A 6446-nucleotide genomic window follows, 5' to 3' on the forward strand; every position below is an offset into this window, starting at 1 on the left:
TGCAAACTAACTGATCACAAATTCTTTTTCGGAGGGAGATGCCAGCGTTTTAAAAAAAAGCTATTTTCCAGTGGGTTTTTTTTTTGTGTGTGTAGTACAGCGTGCATTACTCGTCATTCAGCTGGGAAACCTTTGCCACCTTAGTGTCTCCCCCAATTTGGAAGTCACGTGAAGACATGAGAGCAGTCTGGGGGAACCACCCTACTTCCAATTTTCCCATTCGGGCCTCCGCTTTGTCATCGTTCCGCCCGGTTGAAGCACGTCGTCTGATTTTGGCGCTCACTCTTGCCTCCCAGCTTAACTCACAAGATCAAAGACCAGGAAACTATCATCAGCTTGCCCTTGGCCAGCGGGAGATAGCCCACCATCTACCGATATTCCTTCAATGAATTCAGAGGCAACTTGAATCCATTTGTGGGTCATCGTTTGAATGAGGAACCTCCTGGCACCACTAGAATTTCCATTCAGCAGTTTGAATGTGCGCTACCTTACTTGTGTTATAGAATCCCTACAGGGCAGAAGGAGGCCATTCGGCCCATCGAGTCCCCACCAACCCTCCGAAAGAGCACCCCACCCAGGCTCAGGCCCCACCCTATGTCCGTAACCCCGCCTAAACATTTCTACCCGAGAGGGCAATTTAGCATGGCCAATCCACCTAAACCTGCATATCTTTGGACTGAGACAAAACCGGAGAACCCGGAGGAAACCCACACAGAAATGGGGAGAATGTGCAGAATCCCCACAGTCATCCAAGGCTGGAATCGAACACCGGTCCCTGGCGCTGTGAGGCAGCAATGCAAACCACTGTGCCATTGTGCAAAATGTCCTCCAGCTTAATGTCAATAAAAGCCAAAATATTTGTCTTCCGCTCACACAAATATGAACTTTCACCTCAAATCCATCTGACTTTCTATCTGTCAATTCATGTTAAGATTGGAGGTCTTGCACAATGTTTGATGACCAAACAAGTTATCTTTCCCAAACCTGATCTATCCTGAACCCTGCTTATTTTCACCACTACCTCATTGTCTGTCTCTGCCCCTACCTTCCCCAGTCTTTGTACATTGCAGCTGGAATTCTCCAGTGTGTTCCTTGCCAACCCTACTATTCCTATAGAATTGCATAGAAGGTACAGCACAAGAACAGGATATTCAGTCCAAATGGTATGTTTGCTCTACATGAGCCTCCTCCCACTTGACTTTATCTTACCCTATCTGCATATCTTCCTATTCCTTTCTCACTCAATAACTTATCAGGCCTCCCTTAAAAGCATCTAAGTTATTCGCCTCAACTACTTCATGTAGCAAATTCCACATTCTAACCACTCTCTTCACTATCTATAAACTACAGGCTGAGCCACAACTGTGGTCAGGTTCATATCTTTATCACATATGTTCTTCCCACACACCAGCAGCTTCCAATCTCCCAGAGAATCAACTTTAGTGAGTGATATAAAGACTGAAATTGTTGTACAAAAGTTGAAGTTACACCCATCTTTGCAAAACTTGCCAGAAATGTCTGCTTTCTAATGGGTTGTCTAATAACAGCATTCTGTGGACTAGTTCACATGCAGAGAACACAACTGTTTGAACTCGTTGATTCTAGTGGGCAGCACAGTAGCACGGTGGGTAGCACTGTTGCTTCACAGCTCCAGGGTCTCAGGTTCGATTCCCGGCTTGGGTCACTGTCTGTGCGGAGTCTGCACGTTCTCCCCGTGAATGCGTGAATTTCCTCCGGGTGCTCCGGTTTCCTCCCACAAGTCCCGAATGGCGTTCTGTTAGGAGAATTGGACATTCTGAATTCTCCACCCGTATACCCGAACAGGCGCCAGAATGTGACAACTAGGGGCTTTTCACAGTAACTTCATTGCAGTAAGCCTGCTTGTGACAATAAAGATAATTATTATATTATTATTATAGGGTTTCAGCAAACATTAAGGACCCAGGAATTGGGGCTGAGGACTGGGGCTGTACTCAGGCTTTCTGTCATCAGAAATCTTCAAATCAGTGGCCATTGTCAGTGAGTCTTACTATTTATATAAGTCATTACACTGCACAGGGGGAAGGGAGGTCACAAATAGAAAGTTGAAAATCGGATACCTCAACACGTAACATTTTGAAAGTCACCACTTGTGGTAAACCACTGTGGCACCTATATTAGGTGATGTATGGTAGAACCTGTACTACAGGTACAACGGTAGTCCCTGCCTGCTGGCTCTGCCCAGTAGGCGGAGTATAAATATGTGTGTCCTCCGTGCAGCAGCCATTTCGCCAGCTGCTGTGGGAGGCCACACATCTTAGAGCAATAGAGCCTCAGTTGTATTCAACTCTCGTCTTTGTGCAATTGATCGTGCATCACCACTTGAATTATAAACCCATTGGAAAAAATTAGGACTATGTTTTAACGATGAAACACAAATATCTTTGCGATGTATATCAGGAACTGGTTGCTCTGTGGCATACAAGCAATTGCTGTAGCTAGGGGAAAGGAAATGGAGGCAGAATCATAAATAGCAAGGCAATGCCAAGAAAGAAGAAGTTAAATCGAACCATAAAAATAAAATATCTGAGCTTTATAAAAAATATTTTATTAGTTGTTTTGTTGTTAGGATGTGAACAATGCTAGCAAATAGATATTTTGCTATCCATCCCTGCGATGGTGATTGTGTGTCTTCTCCTCAAATTGCTATAATTCTTCAAGTAATGGTGCTCAGACAATAATGTTAGCTAGAAAATTCTAGGATTCTGATGCAATGATAATTAAGGAACACTAGTAAATTGCAAAGTCAGAGAGCTATCTGACTTGCAGGAAAACTATAGCTGGTGGTGTTCTCATGAGGTCTTTATCCTTTTCAGCAGCAGAGTTTACAGGGCTGGAGTGCATTCTATAGATAGGGCTTTCAACAGCTAATAGTGATAGGGTTAGAAATTAAGTTCAGTGGCAGGGCATTGATCAAGTGAACTTCTTTTATCATGTACTGTGTCAGGCGTCTTGGGTGTTGCGCAGCAGCACCTTTCAGAAGAGTGGTGAATATTGCATGGCATTCCTGATGTGGATAGATTTTGAGGACTTAGATGGCTCTTTGCAGACTATCCAATTTTTGCCCCATTCCGGTAGCTGCTGTGTTGATATGGCTGGCACAGCTGAACCTTTGATTGTTGCAGATTTGATTTGGGAGGACTTGGCAACAATGGTTTGTTGAAGGTCAGGGGAAGTGGTTTTGTCAGTTGTAGTTCAGTGGTAGCATTATCACTTCTTGCTCAGAACGTTAGTGGGTTCATACCCTCACCCACATAGCACATAGTCATTTCTGATATCTTAACGAAGTCCTGAGGGAGTGCTGTCTTTCAAATGATCATAAACGTAGGCCTACATAAAGGATCCCACAACATCATTCTAAGAAGAACAAGGGAGTTGACCCTGTGTCCTGCCATCTAAAGCGGGTCATTAATTTTATTGATGTATGTGAGAGTTTACTGTGTGTTTATTGGCTGCAGCATTTTGTACATTAAAAAAATGAATAGACTTCAAAAGTACTTAATTGACTATAAAGTGTTTTGTTATATTCTGAGGTCATGAAAAGTTCGATATTAATTATTTTTTTCTTGTTGAAGAAGGTACTTATGAGAAGGGTGAGCCCCAGGCTGGACGTCATCCAGATTTGTAAGCAGATTGCTAAGTAGAAAAGAATACTACAGAGCGAGATAACTGAAAAGAAACAATCAAAACTTAGCTATAGGTCTAAAGTCTGCCACCGAAAAAAGGTCCCCCCATATTTTGTATTGAACAAAAGGTAGCAATACCCTTGCCTCCTTGTGGCATAGCCAAGAACAACAACTAAGTATTTGGAAGATCATAGGCTTGTGCCATACTATTCCATTGCTCAGTGTGCTCGAAATTCAACACATAGCACTATCAAATCACAATGCTATTTTTATATTTAGTGGACGAGAGACAGGTACTGATGTGAAGTGGTTTAAAAGATTTACTGAGATGTGTTTAGGTGGGATTCCAGCTGTACAGATTGGGACAAACAGGCAGGGATTAATTGCTTCCGTCTTTAATGGCGACACGGTTAGCACTGCTGCCTGACGGCGCTGAGGACCCAGGTTCAATCCCAGCCTCGGGTCACTGTCCGTGTGGAGTTTGCACATTCTCCCTGTGTCTGCGTGGGTTTCACCCCCACAATGGAAAAAGATGTGCACTACAGGTGAATTGGCCACGCTAAATTGCCCCTCAATTGGAAAAAAACAATTGGGTACTCTAAATTTATTTTATTTTTTAATAAAAAAAAAAATCCGTCTTTAAATTTAAAAAGGTGTGATAAAGTTTTCTCAATTCACAAAATAAATGTGTTTCCTCGATAAAATCCTTCGCCCAAGCAGAATAGTTTTTCTGTTTGTAAAAAAAAGCCAAATATGGGAAGGTTAGATGAATGGTACATTGAATTTGATTCTAATGTAATACCTCTCAAATCTGAGTCTGAATCTAGCTTGGTCAATTTGGATGAAAGTCAAGGTATTACAACACCTGATCAAAGAACCTTAATTACAGACTGATCACTGTGGGAAATATAAAAATTTTATTTTGGTGTAGTGGAGATAAAGCTCAATATGCACATGTTGTATTTGTTTATCTTGGGAGGTGATGGACTGCATCCAGGGTGTATGTCACTTCTGGATGTCACATTGGCAGTTGTGGCTGTGGAGACAGATTTGTGAGGGGTAGTCCTTCCACAACTGGCACAGATGAACAGCGTTTGCCAGAGGTCGACTTACGCTTTTTCCTTCCAGGGAATTCTCTTTTCTATCATCTGGGCATTTATTTTGTCCACCGCGTTTTTCACGCCTTTGTTGATTGTTTGTCAGGGTGAAGTTAACGTACAATTAAGATAATTAATGTGATTCATCTCAGCACTATATCCTTCACCTCGATAAGCTCAAAATAAACAAAGAGCAAGGAAATAAAGTTAAAGTATTAAATGCGTTCAAAGTTTTTGTCATAACCCGCAAGGATCTTACAGGGTGGGAACAATTATATTCTACGTGAACCTTCCAGAATACGAGCTCCCCCTTTACGCGGCAGGGGACCACTAAACAATGTATAGTTGTATGGTATATAAAGCCGGCCAGTTTGGCACTGACAAGGCAGACTAGTAGGGATCTACATTGTGAGCATAGTTATTGTAAATGAAGTAAGTTTCTTTCAACTACTTGATGTGGGCTCCTTTGTGGCCTTATAAAACTGGTGACAAGGGTTAAACTGGATAGTTATTGATGCTGCTACACCATTGGGTAAGCCACTTCCCAGACCCTGTTGGATAAAGGTTGGAATTTCCTCTTCATTATGCCTCTGTTCAGACGGTTAGAATTTCTTTGACGCCAGCTTGAAAAACTGGAAACAGTATGCGGAGCAAATGCACTACTTTGTCAGGGCAAATAATCTAACGGAGAATGATTGCCAGACAGTCATCTTGCTGACTGCTTGTGGCGCACATACGTTCAGAGTGATGCAAAGCCTTACTTGCCCAACGGTACCCGATATACAAGCCTTCGACCAACCAGTAGATCTAGTGGGGCAGCACTTTAACCCTGCTCCATTCATCCGGGCGAGGCCATCACTGAGTATTTGTCAAGATTGCGGAGGATTGCCGAATTCTGCGAATACGGCACTCCCTGCAAGAAATGCTGCGAGGTTGTTTAGTTTGCGGTATTTATAATGCAGCCACCCAAGATAAACTATTGGCCGAACCTTCCCTGAATCTAGCTGGCCATACAAATTTCACTGTCTTGGGACCCAGTTTATAAATTTCTCTCGTTGAAACTCAACTTCAATTATTTTTCCGCGTAGTCTTATTGAGCTTATCTCCACATTTGACATGTATTTCTCCCTTTTGTTTATTCCACTTCTCTCTTTCAGTTTTGCTCATAAAGTATTGAGAAATATGCACTGGTTCACATTTGCGTTGATTTTGTGGCTTCTTCCAACATTCAATTTTTCCTTGCATTTTGTTCTTCTTTTGCCTCTCTCCCTCTTTCATTTTGTATGGGCTGCAATGTGGACCCTATGTGTCAAGACTCTCTGCCCATCTACTTCTGGTGATGACCATGGAGTGCGCGGTCACACATTTGGTGGCTCCCGCTCGTGGTGGATCTTTTGGACCTTTTCCCTGGCCAACGGCGGAGCTGAGTGATGGTATGAGGTGCAGGAGAGGTGGAAGAAGAGAGTATCCCTCCGGTTTATGGATTTGTGGACCAGAAAAAGGAGGAACAATTGTCAAAAGCTGGTGTGGAGCCTGCGACTCAGGGGAAGATGGTGGAGGATCAGGGTCCGAACCTGCTGGCCCAGTGGTCGACAGAACAGTTGGTGACCTTTCCACGCAAGAGGTTTGCACATCAGAGAAAGGAGAACTTGGAGGATCTGGCCAGGGTGGTGGATCCTATAAA

The sequence above is a fragment of the Scyliorhinus torazame genome, chromosome 1, assembly GCF_047496885.1.
Source record: "Scyliorhinus torazame isolate Kashiwa2021f chromosome 1, sScyTor2.1, whole genome shotgun sequence".
NCBI classification, from domain to species: domain Eukaryota; kingdom Metazoa; phylum Chordata; class Chondrichthyes; order Carcharhiniformes; family Scyliorhinidae; genus Scyliorhinus; species Scyliorhinus torazame.